We start from the raw sequence: 17,884 nt of genomic DNA, 5'->3' as shown, positions 1-17,884 counted from the left end.
TCCTCTATATGCATAAGCTGGATGCCTGTTTACTGAGTGATAGGTTCTTATCTGTCACTGACACCATCACAGAGGCATCTGATCATCCCAAATTCATTGTGCATCCCATGACAACAACCCTGCTATCTTCACTGACTAGAAGAACAAAGAGCCCTGCAACAGATGGTACGGTCCCCACAGAGCCCTGAATTCAAAATACAGAGGCAGTCGGGGATTACACGAGGAGACATTGGGATAGTTCTTAAAGATGCTTGGAGCAATCTACCTGCCAAGTGCCTTTTAAAAAACTCAGCAGAAGTGTAACAGAGAGAATTGGTGGTGTTGTTTGAAAGTAAAAAGATGACAAACACACTGATTTGATGGAGGATTTGTCTGTATACTGTCATTTATATGAATTTAATTGATGAATAACATCTATTCATGGCAGTGTTGTTGAAAGCATCTTAGTTGACAAAACTTGTGTGTGTGTGTGCCAAACCTTCATAGATCTAACAGGTGGCATCAGTACGCTCATTATCTCATAATGGCTTCTGTCATTTTGACGACTTGGTAGAATTATGTTTGAAAGCTTGCTGTGTGGCCCTGGTCAGCAGTGGTACCTGCCCATAGTGATCCGAAAAGGGGCAAACCACAAACCAGCTACATGGTGTTGGATGCCCCAATGGTCTAGGGCAGGGGTGTCCAATCCTGGTCCTCGAGGGCCACAATCCTGCATGTTTTAGGTGTTTCCTTCTTCCAACACACCTGATTCAAATGATCAGGATCGTTATCAGACTTCTGCAGAGCTTCATGATGAGCTGATCATTTGAATCAGGATCATTTGACATGCAGGATTGTGGCCCTCGAGGACCAGGATTGGACACCCCTGGTCTAGGGCAATAAAAGCACTGTTCATGATCAAAAGCACCGACCTTGCAAGTATCTACAGAGCAATACCAAAGGGGTGACTTGGTTAATTAAGTCCTGTTGTCTTTTAATACCACACAGATGGCTGAGAACGTGGCACCAGGCTTTACTATGAGAAGGAGACCAGCCGTTGGAAGGAGTGTGGTACTCAGGGCAATAGTCTATTCTGAAGGACCAGGACTTAAGCTCAGCCCAGGTACACCCCTTCATGACTGTTTCACTCTCTGGCTTTGGCTTCTGTCAACAAGATATTTTGCTTTGCCACTCTGCACACATTGTTTGGGAATAGTTTGAGGAACACAACCAAGAGTTTAAGGTGTTCCCCTTCCCTTTAAAATCTATTTAAAGCCTCTGTTGTCTGTGCTGTCCAGCTCTTGGTGGCTTTAAGATCTGCTGCTAACACCTTATGCCAGATACTAGAGGGTTCCCTGAGAAGTCTTGTCGACTTTATGCCTCGGTGGGTGTGAAGTGTTTTGGCTGCACATGGAGGACCAGCGTTATATTTGGCAGGTGGTCACAATGTTCTGGCTCAAGAGTACTGTATATTTAACTGCTTCCACTATAAACCGTATAAGTTGAAAAGGTAAAGATGTAACTGAAGAGAACTGGCAGTAAATTTAATGAAAAGATACGATACATGGAGTCCATTTGTGGGACCAGAGACTCGACAGAGAGGAAGTGAATTACACTGAAGACCACCATAACAGTGACCTGGCCAACATACAGAAAATACAAGACGTGACCAGACGAGGCTTATTTCTTAGCAGCATCTGAACTTTCTAAATATAATACCTACATATAGCACCTTTGAAACATCTTGTCTGTTTAACTTTAATTCCCTTTTGCTTATACGTCAGGTAAAGGCTGAAGTTTAAACAGAGATGTCAAGATGGCTCCGACACAGGACCACAAATTTTTATCATTCTCAGCTTATGTAAGCAACCTGAAGCTGAAGAGGAGAAAAGCTTTTTCAAATTAGTTTTTCTTCCAAAGGCTGAGGGGAGCCGGTAGCCGGTGCAGTGATCTGCTGACTGCTGTCTTATTGATTTAATTGTCTGTTTTCCTCCCAGCCCTGCCTGTTCATAGACCTATGATGAGCTTCTGACTGCGCCCACTGCGTGCATGCCAATCCAAGCTGCCACGAACCACAGCTCCCCCTTAGTTTAAACACCAGCTTAATCTTACTGTGCTTAATGAGTGGAACAACACAGAGTTGACAAGTGGGATACAAAAAAAAATCCCCCCCACCCTCCAACCACTTTCCTCAATCCCTTCCCTACTACTCCATTTATTGACATGCCAAAGGCTGTGCGGGGAGTGTCCAGATTTATGCAAAAGGTTCTCACTACTCGCTGATGACTGTCAGCTTAACCATTCATTACGGTTGGATCCCTGAGGACAGCTTGAGCCTGTGGGCCACTGTAAATGCATATTTTAAAGTGGTCCACTGAAATGAAGGCTTGGGAAAGTGAAAAACGTGTGAATGGGGGGGAAAAAAAACAGCAGATGTTGCATAAAAGATTGAAGGAGAATGTTGAGGTTCAGACACAAACACAGTTCTATTTCTTCTGGTTGATTTCTTGATCTCTACTGAATTTGACTAAATCTCAAAGGTGAGAGAAGGACTGCACTGTCAATTGTTTCTTTCAGATCCACACAAAATCCCTGGGTGGAAGAGAAATGTTTGTATTAGCATATGAAACAGCCAAAGCAGTAAACATACATTTTTATCTTTTATCTAAATTATTCATGAGGATTTTCCTACTGTATGCAGTAAACACATGGGGATCAGAACAAGTAAGATCACTGGATATAGCCACAAACATGAATAAACAAGGACTTTCTCACATTCTCTCTGCACCTGCTGGAAAAACAAAAAGTTTTGACTGAGTGATATTTGGAGCCTGCGGGAAGCTAAACAGCGCTGAACATGCACGATGCGGCTTTAACGATAAATCTGATGACAAGACATTAGATGGTAATTTTATGCAAGCAGTGTGTCCAAAAGGATCACGTTGCTAGCCAGTGGGTCCACCGCTTTGCATCTCAACTACCACTAAACTGTCGTAAAAGTTCATCCCGTGAGGATGAATCCTGCCCGACTCCTTTGCTTCTCCTCTGGCACCGCAGGCAGTTTGAGCTGTTTTTAGTGAAATATCTCAGTTTGGTGATGTGGTGCAGCTATCGATGGTTCCTGGCGGCTTTGCTGATCTGCTGACCTTTCTTTTTGCAGCATGAACAGGTCAGAGTTTTGCTTTTCTTTTGTGAGAGATCTTTACAGGATGGATTGGTACAAAATCCGGTACAAACCACATCAACACTTTACTGCTCTGGGACCAACAGGTTGATGTTTTGTGGTGGAATTTCACCATAACTATTGAATGCAATGCCTATCAGAACAAATTATTATATACTGTGATCTCTTTTTGCGATGGCACCACTTTCCACGTCGCTCGAGCTGCACAGCCTCAACTATATTTAGTGCTAATTACAAAATGTTCGCATTTTAACCTGCTAAACCAAGACGGCGAACATGGAATTAAACTAAACATCAACACGCTCATTATGTGGCATGATACTCTCAGCCTTTCTAGTCCATCCAGATGACCCATCTCTTCTGAACACTGAACACTCTCGGACCAGAATAATTACATTATTTGTGAATTTACAACACGCACACCCACAAACGTTCAAGAACTGCACGCCCTGTTGAACACAGATGGTGGTCATTCTCCTGCCATAATGCTAAATGATATCGCCCTTGTTAAGGAGATAACAGGTCTTAATGCATTGACTTCCTGCTTTCTTCTTTTTTTTCCCCACCACCAAACTGCTCCTACAGTTGAATCCCAACAAATAGCAACACAGCACCATTAATCACTATTAATGTCTCTGGAAAATTGGCTTAACTATCTGTAAAAACTCCCACAGAGAAGCCAACGCTAATGCCGTCTAACTCGTTTCCATTATGCAACGCAGGCATGTAAATACAAAACAAATAATCAACGTAATATAGAAATGATACGTAACCCTTGATTTCCCTGTTGGCTGTCAGCATGTTGAGCTGGGAACTATTTATTGCCTAAACACGCTGACACATCAGTTGCAGCATGCTGTTGTTGTGAAGTGTAGCAGTCTCTCTCTCGCTCGTACCTGTGACACCACTCACTCAGAATATAATCAAATCTATCACATAATTCAATACACTATAATCAAGCCTCTGGCTCTGGTGCTCGTTGCCTCTTTGTTCTCCGTGTGAGCTCCTTGCAGATGTGACAGGTCTCTCCTTTGCGGTCCCCTTTTGTTTGAAGAGTTTTCAGTGTAATTGGTTGTCTGTAAATCTATTTGCATTCGCACTGTGTGCCCAGTCCTCCTGAGACCACATTCAAACACACTGAATCTGGCATCGGGGACTTGGAGCAGCATGCTTTTGCTGGATCAACAAGAGGCAGACAGGGAATGAGGAATGAATCTCTTTTCTTTTTTTCTTTTTTTTACAATGTTGGGTATCAGTGAGGACAACAAGCTTTTGGTCACAGTTGCCCGTTATAAGTTGGTTTGAGCTCTAAAATGTGCCGTCATAATGTTTACTTAAAGATGACTTTGGGAGTTTTTAGGAGAAATATTGGAAGAAATGTGTTCCAGTTGACATATGATGCTGCTGCTATGCTCGCGGCTCTCACCAAAATCCGTGTTTCACCCTGTGGGAAACATAAATGTTTATACCGAAGGATTTAGTGGCATCAAGCGGTACAGCTGCAGGTTGTAACCTTTTGAATATCCCTAGACTCATCCTGCCCTTAATGGTGTGTCGCAGAATCTACGATAGCTGCTAAAACTCAGAAAACGCTTCAGGCCAGTATTTGGTTTGTCCTTTCTAGGCCACTGTAGAAACATGGTGGACTGTCTTAACCCCATTCAGGATTTTCATGTTGCCATACAAAGAGGGTCTTTTGGGGTCTATTGGACCCCAAGAAAGAATATGTGAAGAGTTCATTTGCATAAACAGATAACTCCATCTTCACAAACCTTCAGAAAACCCATCATCTACCTGAGACAATATCAATCAAACTTAAGTTATGTATATTTTTGTCATTTCTACTGAGTCAAATCCACTCAATTTCAATTTGATTGATTTTATCTCAAGCAAACAACACAACAAACGTTTTCTGAAAATGTACAAAAATGGAGTAATCTGTGTTTGCAAAGGAACTCTTCATGTGCAAAATATTTGTTGGTATTCATTATAGACTTTTATACAGTGTTAAATACATTTTCTGATAAGTTAGCGTATTGTTGGTTCCAAATGCATGACAAATGTCCCTCTTTTTATATTTTTAAAAATCTTCGAAAATAAAAAAAACAATACCTGTCACATAACTAAATGGCCAACCTGTCCAAGGTGTCCCCTGCCTTCGTCCTAAGTCGGTTGGGATACACTCCAGCACCCCCGCGACCCTAGTGAGGATTAAGCGGTGTATAGATAATGGATGGATAACTAAATGGCCCGGGGTCCAAAAGTCCTGAAAAGGGTTAAAGAGAACCAAAACATTAAGGGCTAATGTCATAGTCATGAAAACAATATTATACACCAATGAATACATAACTTGGAAAATCAAATTCCATTTCTGCTAATAGAACCCTTTAAACTCCACACATTGGACCTTTAGCAATTAAAAAAAATCACCTGCAGGCGATGAAAGAGGAAAAGTCAGAAGTCATTAGAATTTAAACCTTATCTGCATGTCTGTGTCTGTAACACATTCTGTCAACTTATCATACGGCTGTCAAAATATTTTTAGTGTGAAACATACATGTTAACCTTAGGCACTAGAGTCAGGGTATTCCCACAGTTTACACATTTTATCCTTTAGGGACCACGAATATCTGTGATGACGATGATGACTGACTAACAAACTGACATTGGCAGCCCCAGAGCTGTGCTTCTTATCACAGCTAAGAGTTGCATTTAACACAGATATCAACTGTTTACTGCAGTTTAGATTCACGCCTAAGATTTCACTTTTTAATTGTCGCATTTCTTGTAAACCTCAAACTCCAGCGTTTTGACTTGACGAAGCATGTAATAGTTGTGCAAATGGTTTGATGTGAGCATGCTTTTTCAGAATATGACAGCGTAGCAAAAGAAAAAAGTCTCACAAAGGCAAACGATTAAAATTAAAAAACTAAGAAACGTTAGTGTTGCAGGACCATCAGCCAGCCTTCATCCTTTCTAGCGGTAGTTTTCAATCACACGCTGCCTAACGGCCAGTTTCAATCAAACCGCATAGCAGCCACTTCAATATTTGCACAATAAGGTCTTGATATTGTCAAATTATTTTTAAGTCTCTGCGGTGGTGCTGACAGCCTGCTGTCCACAGAGCCTAGAGTGTAGCAGTTGTGGTCTCTTGGGTGCCTCCTCTTCCATCATTAAATACATAATGGCCCAGATTTTTTTTTTTTCCCGCTCTCAGTCTGTGTCAACACAAACTGCAGGCTCTGGTCGACAGCGGACTTCAAAGTGAGAACGGATCTCTGAGCCCCAGTGATGCTGGATGGTTCCGCGTCTCGTCGCCGCTTCAAACTACAAGATGTTTGTTTCCATGGCAGCCTATATTGTTGTGACTAATCAGATATTTTCAGATGTCAATTAGATTTGCTGTCTTTTTTATCTTATCGACAAAAAAAATAAATAAAATTAAAACGATGCCTCCCAGAATAGCAGAAGAACAGAACATATTAGGTGGAATTAGTAAAAAAAGATATGCTCCGTGTGCTGCTCTGTGGAAAGAGATGAGCTTCGAACAATATTTAATCACACATGTAGTTAGAACTTTGATTTATCTTGGCTAATGTAAGAACTCCAGAAAACCACTCTTAGCCGGTCATCATTTGTGACTCACCAAATATGGCTTTGAAGTTTCCTCATGCGTGAAGATGTCATCTCTGCTCTTCCAAATTAAATCACTGTTACTCATCAGCTTTTCCATTTGAGCTCATATGCTATCTCAGTGGTAGCTAAACCCACTGGCCATTTAGTGAAGCAGACATACAGACTGTGCTGTATGTTGCTGGAATATCAGGGGATTAACCCTTGACACGGCGTCTCTGAGCCCGTATTTGTGATACTTTATTACCAAGGAATGCAATATTCCATGATTCCCTCATAATACTCGGTGTCTTTAACCTTGCAGGCCGCATCGGCATGGATGAGGATTTAAATTAGGTTTAGCATGTCACTCAAGACCACGCAGGCCTGTAACCGTTTTCCATTCACCACTCTGAGCATGGTAACCTTTTGCATATGTGATACACTGTACATGTTTGAGAGATGGGATTTTGAAACCTCAAATTGAGTTTTCTTTGTAGCACATGTAAAGCTGGAGTCAGCCATTTTCATCTAATACAGCGATCCATGCAATCCAACATGTTTGGACTCCAGTACAAGTTTGCTATCAACGATCTTTCTCCAGAATGGGAGACTCCACCTCGCCATGTAACCATCCATCATCATCCATCATCCATGCACCGCTTAATCCTCACTGGGGTCGCTGGAGTCTATCACAGGGCTACACTTAGAGACAGACAACCAAGCACACTCACATTCACACCTACGGACAATTTAGAATCACCAATTAACCTCAACATGTTGTTGGACCTTATGGGAGGAAGCCAGAGAACCTGGAGAGAACCCACGCTGCACGGGGAGAACAACTCCACGCAGATAGATCCCACTGACCCCACCGGGACATGAACCAGTGACCTTCTTGCTGTGAGGCAACAATGCTACAAACTGCACCAATAACAGAAATCCCCCAAATGTAATTATCCCATAGGTTTAACTTATAGCAACCAAATTTAATGATTGCAACTCTTCTTGGTAGGACAATATCATGCTCTTTTAGTTAGTTTGACATTTCTTTATGATACTAAAAACCTCACCCTCTGTTGCTATGGAGAAGAAACCACTTAGAGATGCTCATCCAAAACTGACCCACGCTGTACGGGGAGAACACGCAAACTCCACGCAGAAAGATCCCGGTGCCCCCACTGGGACCTGAACCGGCGACCTTCTAGCTAACCACCGAGCCTAGCCATGTAACCAATAATAAAAATTCCACTTAAAAAAAAATCAAACTGTTTTTAACATATTTTTAACATTCAAAACACAAGTTTTTATGTTTATTGGTTTAAACCTTGTTACTTTTCAACCACAACCCTGTGGATGGCTGCACTTAACTCATTTTTGGTGAAATAGCACAGAAATGCACGTCTTGATTACTAAATTTTCACATTATCTATCATGGATTTGCAGGATACTGAAGCACAATCCGTCAACTACAGTGAAATAATAAAAGCATCTCAAACTTTTAAGCTTGGATAAGGGTTGATAAGCTCCTGTTACAAGCTGACATTAATGTTCTGCTACTTATCAACAAAGCACGACAGTTATTTATTTATTGAGGCAAATTATGCTGTTGGCAGAGTTTCCTTCTTTTGTTTCTTCATTGTTTCTCGTGGACTGGATAACAGCTAACATCAGCGGAGTCTTTGTGGTTCTGAGGGGTGAGAGATAGCGTCGGAATATCACATCACACACAAGAATCAAAAACCCCAAAGGTACAGTTCTCTGCAAACCTTTCATGCACTTTTGAAAAAAAATGCTATGTAGGGAGGTGATTTTAAAATTAATGCCATAAATCAAATCAATATTTGGTGTGAGCACCTTTTGCAGCACCGGCTCTCCTTGGTACATTTACACAAGGTTTTTTTGCAGGTACTTGGCAGGTTGTTTGCTCCAGGCATTTTGGAGAGCTTACCATTGTTGCTTTGTGGATTTAGGTTATCGCACTTGCGTCTGTCTCAAATGAAATCTTCCGACTGACACAAAGATGCAGAGATGAATGAGGGCATACCATCTGTTTGTTGCTTTTCTAGTCGCTGAAGATAGGTCTTTGCTAATCAAGGTTGTACGTATGTATTTGGGGCTTGTTGTCGAGCTGCAGAATGAATCCAGAAGCAATCAGGCTAAAGGTGCGTGATGGATAATAATCAAAACATCTGTTTGCCTAGAACTTTTTCATCTTATTGTGTGTGTGTGTGTGTATAAACAAACATCAAGGCTTCTCTGCTAATATTAATATTAAGCTCACCATATGGCCTTCTGTTTTAACTAGACACTTCTATGATGCACAATTACCTGTAGTCAGTTCGGCATTAAAAGATGCTGGGCAGGAGGCGCACACACAAACGGCGAGGCGTTACCGTCCCTTCAGAGGACATTACAGTGACTTTCATTCATTTTCATGGGGACTTACTCTGAACCATAACTTCCACTTTTTATAAACCTAATCTTGCCTTGACCTTAAAACAAGTCTTAAAAAAAAAAAAAACACACGCACATCCACATTCACGTCACAGGCTGTGTATACTAATATATGCAGTCAGGCACTCACAGACCTGCAAACCCACATTACCTGGAACAGAAGACTTTTCTGTTAGGACCGCAGTAGCAGAATAGAAATTCTAATCACGCTGATTCATGAATATATCAGCTGCTCTAGGGTTGAAACCACTTCCCGCATCACCTTTCCAACCCACTTGCCATTTCTTCATTTTTTTTTTCTTTCTTCTTCTTCTTCAATCATCCATCTCTCTGCATTCTTCAGTTTCCGTGGATTCAGACATAACATGCCGTTACGCTTACTTGGAAATCCCGCTCGGACGAATGCATTAGCGGGAATAGTTCGTCTCGCCAGACCACTGTTCAAGGCGGCCCCGTTTGGATTGCAGCGTATTGCATTGAGGACTTAATAATGACAGTTCTGAATCACTCCCCAAATAATCTGTCTCAATTCATACACCCTTGAGATGAAGCTGCAGCTCAGTATTACTGGAGAGAAGCTGTCAGATCTGTCAGGAGCAATAGTGGAAGTGCTTACTCATCACTGGGTTTGCACACTGTACTCTTGAACACCCACTGCTGATCCCTCCACAGACCGGACAAATGCTGCTTATTGAATGTTTCATTGCTGTACCCGGTGCCCATTGACTTGTTTTTTTGCCACAACAGGTTCCCTGTGTAGTAGCGTAATATCTCTTATGCAGCATTATATATGGTATGTTTGTCACGTCGGCCAGAGGCACAGAGGAAAGACTGCTTGCTCTAAATGTGTATCTGGCAATAACGGACAAAAAAAAAAAAAAATCCATCAGTCGTTTTTCTTGCATTCCAGACAGACAGTACACACACACGTCCACATATTTCTTCCAGCTGCTGTGACTCAGCAGAATCCTCACTAATTAAATTTTTGGGGGGCAGGGACCATGATTCTGATGGAAGGCACAACCCTGATAAAAAAGAGATCTGAAATCAAATGGGAATATTCCCGGCGTGGGAAATTCAAGGTACTGGCTGTAGGGTGAGCTAAAGATCTATCTCTAATTGGATGGAAGGTAATTGTAGCTGTGCGACACAGGTCACAAGTAAATTAGACATTCTGGCACAAGAAGAAGCAGGAGGTTTCCAATTATGTAACCGTAAAAGCTGTGTGTTCCTCAGCCTTTGTCGTGTTCCTCTGCCCCTACATAAATACAACGCTGTATTTACAGTTAGGTGCTATGTACACAACAGAATACAAATCAAACCGGAGGAAGAATGTAGTAAATAATGTTCAGAGGTTTAAGGTTTTCATGAAGGGTTCAGAATCAATTTGGAAAAGCACTAACATTGTAGATCAGAGTCCAGCTAAAAGGTGCTTCAGGTAAGCTTTATAACATAACAAAGATACCAACCTGGGAGGTGCGAGCCTCAGTCTGCATACTAATGTTCCCTGAGTGCTACAGAGAGGCAGTTGTTACGAGGTCTACTTCAGCAATGATGGCTTTTCCACACACACACAAAAAAAACCTCTATATCCCAACAGCAGGCAGGTTGTGGGGTATAAAATTGTAGCATCTCAGGTGTCAAACTGATTCAAATGTCACTCTTTTGACTCCGGGAGGTGACAACGTGCAGGATGTGGATGCAACAAAGACGCAAACATAAAGTTTAGTGGGGGGAAACACAGATTTGTGCAGTTTACAAAGCACACTTTGGAGAAACTTTGTGCATTCCAGTGAATAACAATAACAATAGCGATGGTAATTTGAGGGGTTTAAACATCATGAATTAAAAATGGATGTTTCTCTGTTGCAAACTGCAGCAGCACTGTATACGCAGCACCTAAGGGCATCTTTTAAAAAGTCGTGGTTATTATCAAAAATGTGTTTCTAATCTGCGAAGATGATCATTGTGCATGCAGGTCCAAGCAGTTTCCACCCACTCACTCTCTTTTAGCAAGATTATTGCTTTTGTCTTGCCTGTAAACAGTGACAATGAGGGTACGCAGATATTTTAAGTATATTTCAAGGCAAACACAAAAACAAAAGCGTCCAATAAATTATCAATGATATGCTTCAGATGCACACACACACACACACACACACACACACACACACACACAAACAGAAAAAAACTTCCTGCGACATTTCCATGCAGAGAATTTGATTGTATGCTCTGAAAGGCAGTGAGTGAAGGACAGAAAGATGCAGACAAGATAATGGCTCCCGCTCAGCTGGTGGCTTGTATCCCTGTCAGGTAAGCAACAGCAAATGTCAGCGATTCCCATTAGCTTCAACAATGCTGGCATGCGTGTTGTAGATAATGGCGATAATGAGCAAATGCAAAGGTGGAATAAAAGGCTTGTCATCAGAAAGGCTGCAGATAGAGTTAAGGGGGATAATGGCACACGCACACTTTCAGGCGGTTTCTCTGGTCAAAAATTCAGAGGGTTTTGCACACGGTTGTTGAAAAGAAAGAGATATAGCTGTGTAACAAATGAAAAAAAAAGAGAAAAGTTAAAGCCCTGGCTCTTTTCTCAACTTTGACCAATCACAGCATAAAGTAAGTGCAGTTGTGACAGAGGGAACTGGAGGCAAAAGTGGAAGTAAACTGAACCACTACCACTTATCTGGCAGCTCTATGATGCTGCACAACTGTATTCTGATATACAGTGACATTGCTAACATGATGATGCTAAGTGAGTGTGCGGAGTTCATGAGTGTAGTTTAACGTGTTCATGAGACTGATGGGAACTTCATTGTCAAGTATTTAGTCATAAACCAAGTACTGGACAAATTGAAATTTTGATCTGATGGTGGTGTTAAGTGTCGGTGAAGCTCACAGAATCATGAAAGTGACCCAGTAGATGTATAAATGTGTGTCCCAAGTGTTGTAACCCAAAATATCACATACTCAGAGGATCACTTAAATCTCCGTAGTTCTTCCTCTGGGAACTGTGAATGTACAAAAATTATATTGTTGTAAACTTTCTCGACAACTGTTCATCACAACTAATTCACTCTTTCCATCTGTTTTGCTGGAGAGCCAAGGAAGTTCAGTGTCTAAAGCCATTTAGCTTAGCACTTCTTAGATTTTGGCATAAGTCTGTTTTTTTCTGTTTACAATGGTACATTTTCAATGACATCCTCAGCGGGGCCTTCATCATCAGAGGACATTAACAGTGTGTTCACTACGGCTTTCAGTTACATCGTCAGCAGGCTTTTACAGCTCGCAGCTCATTCAGTCTTTGGCTCGGTGCTACAACCCAAACTGCAAGCTCTCTTCGGGAACTATTAGCTGTCACACGACTTAGTTTATCACGGCAGTTGTTATGCCAAAGCAAGCGAATAAAGTTGAGTTAACCCTGACATTGCAAAGACTGTAACCTCAATAGTTTGCCATTTTGTTTGCTTAAACCTAAACCGTATGGCGTCTTTGCTGTTTTGCGTTGCTACAACCCCGTTGACCCGTTCTGAACAGGCAGTTTTTTTAATTGACGCTGCACTGGTCCAATAAAAGTTGAGGTACTTTGCTTCAGTAAGTAAAAATGTTAGAGAGTACATCAGAGAATCACCAAAGTTATCAGAATGTGTCCCCTGGGCAACGTGAAAGCCAATCAGAATCAGAATCAGCATCAGCATCAGCTTTAATGGCCAAGTATGTACACAGCATACATGGAATTTGGTTCCGGCTGTTGGTGCTGCCCTTGGAATTAGCAAGAAAAAGAATAACAATAAAGAAAAATAACTATAGAAAGAAAAAAAAAAGAATGGAAATAAAATAAAATAAATCATAATAATAAAAAATAAAATAAGATCAATATATACAAGAATATACACATCTAGCGGGAAAAAAAAATATGTACAGTGGTGCAAAAAATGACAGACAACAATGTAAGTAGTCTGCAGTGTTATGGCTGAGAATGGCTCAGCTGTTCACTACAGTTATGGCAGTAGGATAAAAGCTGTTTTTATGTCTGGTAGTTTTTGTATGCAGGACTCTGTTTCGCCTGCCGGAGGGGAGGAAGGAGAACAGTTTATGACCAGGATGAGTGGGGTCTGCGATGATGCTCCCTGCCCTCTTCCTGGTTCTATTGGACTACAGTTACTGGATGGAGGGCGAGAGGGCTCCGATGATCTTCTCGACTCAAATCTTTCAATCCCGTGGACTGAATGACCAACAAACCAACGCTGCCATTCCTAGAGCGATGCTTTAACATAGCGTTCCATATTTAACACTCACTAATTGACACATTTGCTTCATGAATCTGTACATAAAAGTTTAAAGGCAAGAAGTTCTGTTTTTATCCATCGTACATGGTGATGTGCTATTTCTTGGCTGCGCACTGTGACTTCTTGAGGTATCTGCTGGTTGCTTGGCAACCTCACATGATGACAAGACTTTTTTTTTTTCTTTTTACTTTTAGTTTTTTTTTTTAAAACCACTTTTTTGTTACCGCTGCCAAGGCTTATTCTCATTCTTAAGGTGGCTTGTTAAACATCCGTGTAAGTGAAATATCATTTCCTTAGATTAGAGAAATCCATCCATAAAGGCAACAGACAATATGTCTTATTATCCCTGTGGGATGAAGGAGGCAGATTTCCGGCAGAAAACTGTTGAGGGCGGCAGTTATCAAAATCTAAGCTAAAACAAGGGTGAATGGGACGGCGCTTTAGCAGGAGCAGGTGGTAATAGTCCAAAATCCTGCAGGAGCAGGTGGGAGTGGGATTAAACGAAAACTGTCCCGCTTAAACCGCTATCTCCTCTAGTTACTGTATGACAAAGATGAATGTGTGCAGACTCCTGATCAGTATGCCCAGTTCCTTCCTCATACTTTGCAAAGAAAGGTTGTCACACTGATCAGTATGCTGCTCCCCCTTTCTAACCATTCAACAAGAAAACACACATGAAACACACGCATCCTTCCCCTCTCTGATCAGTTGTCAACGAATATTGTGCTTTTTGGAGAGATCTCTTCATTTATTCAGCAGATGTGGGGATGGGAGCTGCTGGAAGTCCCTCGTTGCTGCATTCACACGTGACCCATCAGGCCAGCCTAGAAATGCTGCAGCTGCTCTAATTGCCTCTTGCTGTGCTGTCCTGTTTGCAGACTTTCATCTACCTGCACTCACTCACACGGAAGTAAATGCAGCCAGAATATGTTGTGTAGAAAAGGACGGTAAGGGATGTGGATGGAGGATCATCTTAAAGCAATTCCGTAGCTGCGGCGCGAACGGCCGTCCTCTCATCTTATTTCAGTCTCGTTCTTCGGCCCCATATTATTAATCGCACTGAGTAAGAGTCACATAAAAAGCCTTTACCATTGATTAATCACAGTGTCGTGTTGAGTGTCACTCTGCCAGCTGCACCACATGGCAGCTACACACACTCGGATATTAAAGAGGAACTAACAGGAATGCAGCCATATATACTTGTGGCATGTTGTTGCTTGTCAAGAGACCATCATTAGGATATTACACACAAGTGTTTATGTCTGTGCCAAAAAAAAAAAAATTGTTTGGCTTTAGTATGCAAAATATAAACGCAGAGGCTCCGTTTAGTTTTTATTTAATGGGTTCCCTAGCTGGAAACAAAGAGCATCTCTTGTCAGCTACACTTCCACTTGCTCCCCTCATGGCTGCATTGATGTAAATGAAAGGCAGTGTTTTCATTTCGTGAGCGTTGAGTAATAGCCCACTGTGCATGCCCTCCTAATTGTTCCTGTCAGGCTTGTAAATCATGGGAGTCTCCCCTCCTCTCCATCACATGCAGCCTCTTCTTGCATAATCCTATTAGCCGCAACACTATCAAACAGAATGGAGCAATATGGCTTACAGGGATGAAACTATTTCTTCATTTGGTAAATATCCTTCAGTGCTAGTGTGCACAAACCAGTTTACTGTTGGAATACCAAATGTTTTTACATGAAAGTTTTTTTGTGTAAACTTTAGTATTATAAAAACAAACCAGCTTCCCTACATGCAAGACAACTGATTAGAGCATCATTCTTTCCCAGTATGGTGGTGATATGGTTCGCAGATGTGCCATTATCCCTTCACAGTTGCACAGTTTCCCCTCGCTATTGTGTCGTGCTGTGCATGATTCAGCTACAGTCTCAATAAGTATCAATAAATTAGAAATGTTATCGTGGCCTTGGTCATGAAAACCTGTCAAGAAAGATAAAATAAGACCTGCACATAACTGGGGGATTGAATAATAATTAAAAAACTGAATATTTCTTTTACAATGTGCTGGGAAGAAAGTGCATATCTAACATCTAGCAGGTCAACATTCCTCTCCTGAATCACCACTCTCTCTCTCTCTCTCTCTCTCTCTCTATCTGTATGAAAAATCATTCCAACCACTACAGTCGTGCTCCGTATGAAAGCCTTTCTGCAAACTCACTGATAGTGAACAAAAAGAGGGAATATCATAGATCAGGGATTCCTATCTCTGATTCAAAACTATCATTCAGTTGAGGTTTGCTCCTGTAGTTGGGGGTCTAATGGTGTCATGACCCACCTCTGACTCCACATGTTTACCATCCTCTTGACCCACATCAAGTTAACTTGATTCAATCCTGTCCTGATCAGCAGCCAGGAAATTAAGTTGGGCTGTAAGCTGCCCCTGTTGCAGGTCAGTTGTTTTTTTTTTCTCCTGTTAAGAGCTCCGAACACTTAAGCTATTAACCTTTTTTATTTTTTTTGTTTGGACAACCAGGATGGATTACACCATCTGTCAGTCTCCTCATTACAGCTTCCCTTTCCTAATGGCTTTATGCTTTTTTTTTGTTTTTAAATAAAATAAATAGTGGTGGCAAGATTGAGCCTACTTTTTATCGTTATATGCTGAACAGGGGACAGACTTTAAAATCTTTTCAAACCATCTCCTGGAGACAGACAGACATGCGCTCGAACAGCCAACGAGAGCCAAATGACTCCATTTCGAGTCCATTTGAGCAAATTGTGGAAAAAGATAGTGGATGCTTGTGCTGATGTTCTTGCAGTGGGTCGGTGTTGGGCTAAAAGCCAGCTTTAACTTCAAAGCTACGGCAAAATGCACATTTAAACACTGCATATTGCAACACTTGCAATATTATTTTTTCGGAAGTCCATTTACAAAGTTAAAGAATAAGAACAAGTCGATCCATTAACGCTGGAGCCGTGGTCTCTGGAGAGCAATGGATGAAATATCCGACTCCTTTTGGAGCCTACCCTGAGGTGTTTATATAATTTTCTGACATGGATTAATACTAATAGCATTTCCTGCAGTCACAAAGCTCTTGAGAAACAGGAGCAAATAAAGGGACATTTATTTAAAATGAAAATCAAAACAGAAAAACAACACAAAATGAATTATTTCGTACTGCATTCCTAAAAGGTAATACCATCCATATTATGATTACACTCTATATAGTGGCGGCAACGGGCTTAATAGGCGTAAAATCTGACTGTTCCCACATCACAATAAGCTGTTTAATGCTGTAGAACATATGAGCTGCAATACTGTAAGCCATTATGAATATTTCCTGAGTTTTTAATATTTAAAGTAAAAATATACCCTATAACACATATTACTACTTGCTACACTGCACTTTCTAATGTTGTTCTGATAAAACTGCATATGTAAAACTTCTTCTGACCCTTCAAGGTAACACCGAGCGTTTAATTTTTCTGTCTAAAAGTTCGTAATGAGCACAAAAACTTATTATCATCTCCTTCATAAAATGCCCTCCACACAAACACAGGGAAGGTTGTACTGTCAATCTGACTGTATTAAACAGTCCGCTGCACATTTGTGCGAGTGCTTTATTCTGACAGGCATTAATCATGCATCTTAGTGTTTGATATTGCAGAGTGGCACGACCGTTTCTTTTAGGACGTCCCATTTGCTATTCCATTATCTTATACATTAAGACAGGGGTACATTAATCTTTTATGTATCGCAAATTACAATCAAATGCCACGCACTCGTCTCTGTGATGTTATTTCAGGTGAGCTGGGGTTTTTGTCAGTCTCGGATGTTTAACAAAATTACGATTATGCTTTGATAACGGCAGCTCTGTTCACTTTGCTTTTATCAGCTCCCAGTTGGTTTATTTGCCTCATGTTCGATGTAATGCCATTATACTGGCCAATGAATCTGTTGATGGACTGATTGTTTGTATGAGGTTTGATGCCTCCTCTCTGTAAGGCACCAGATGGCGTATAGTGCGATGAATGCATCCACTCAAACATGTTTCTTGGCGTCAAAATGCTAATGCAGAATTGATGATTGCCATATTGTTTTTGACTGCACCCAAGGGTACTTAGAAGGACAATGAATCTATAGGGACTTCAGCAAAATGCCTGCGTGTGGACAATGATGGATGTGTGTGTGGGAAACAGGCCTCCTTGAATATTAATTTACATCCACAGCTATGTGAAAACATCCTCCTACTCCTCAATACGTTGAATAAGCATAATGGGCTGAACATGCAACTTAACATAGTGAAAAAAAAATCCATTTTCTTCCCCCCATACAACAGTGCTTATCAATACTGAATGACGCCTCATTATTTGGTGAGAGTGCACTCATGCAACGTCAGACACATCA

This window comes from Stegastes partitus, unplaced genomic scaffold (genome assembly GCF_000690725.1).
Source record: "Stegastes partitus isolate 25-593 unplaced genomic scaffold, Stegastes_partitus-1.0.2 Scaffold267, whole genome shotgun sequence".
NCBI classification, from domain to species: Eukaryota; Metazoa; Chordata; class Actinopteri; family Pomacentridae; genus Stegastes; species Stegastes partitus.
Note: the sequence above shows the minus strand (reverse complement) of the source record.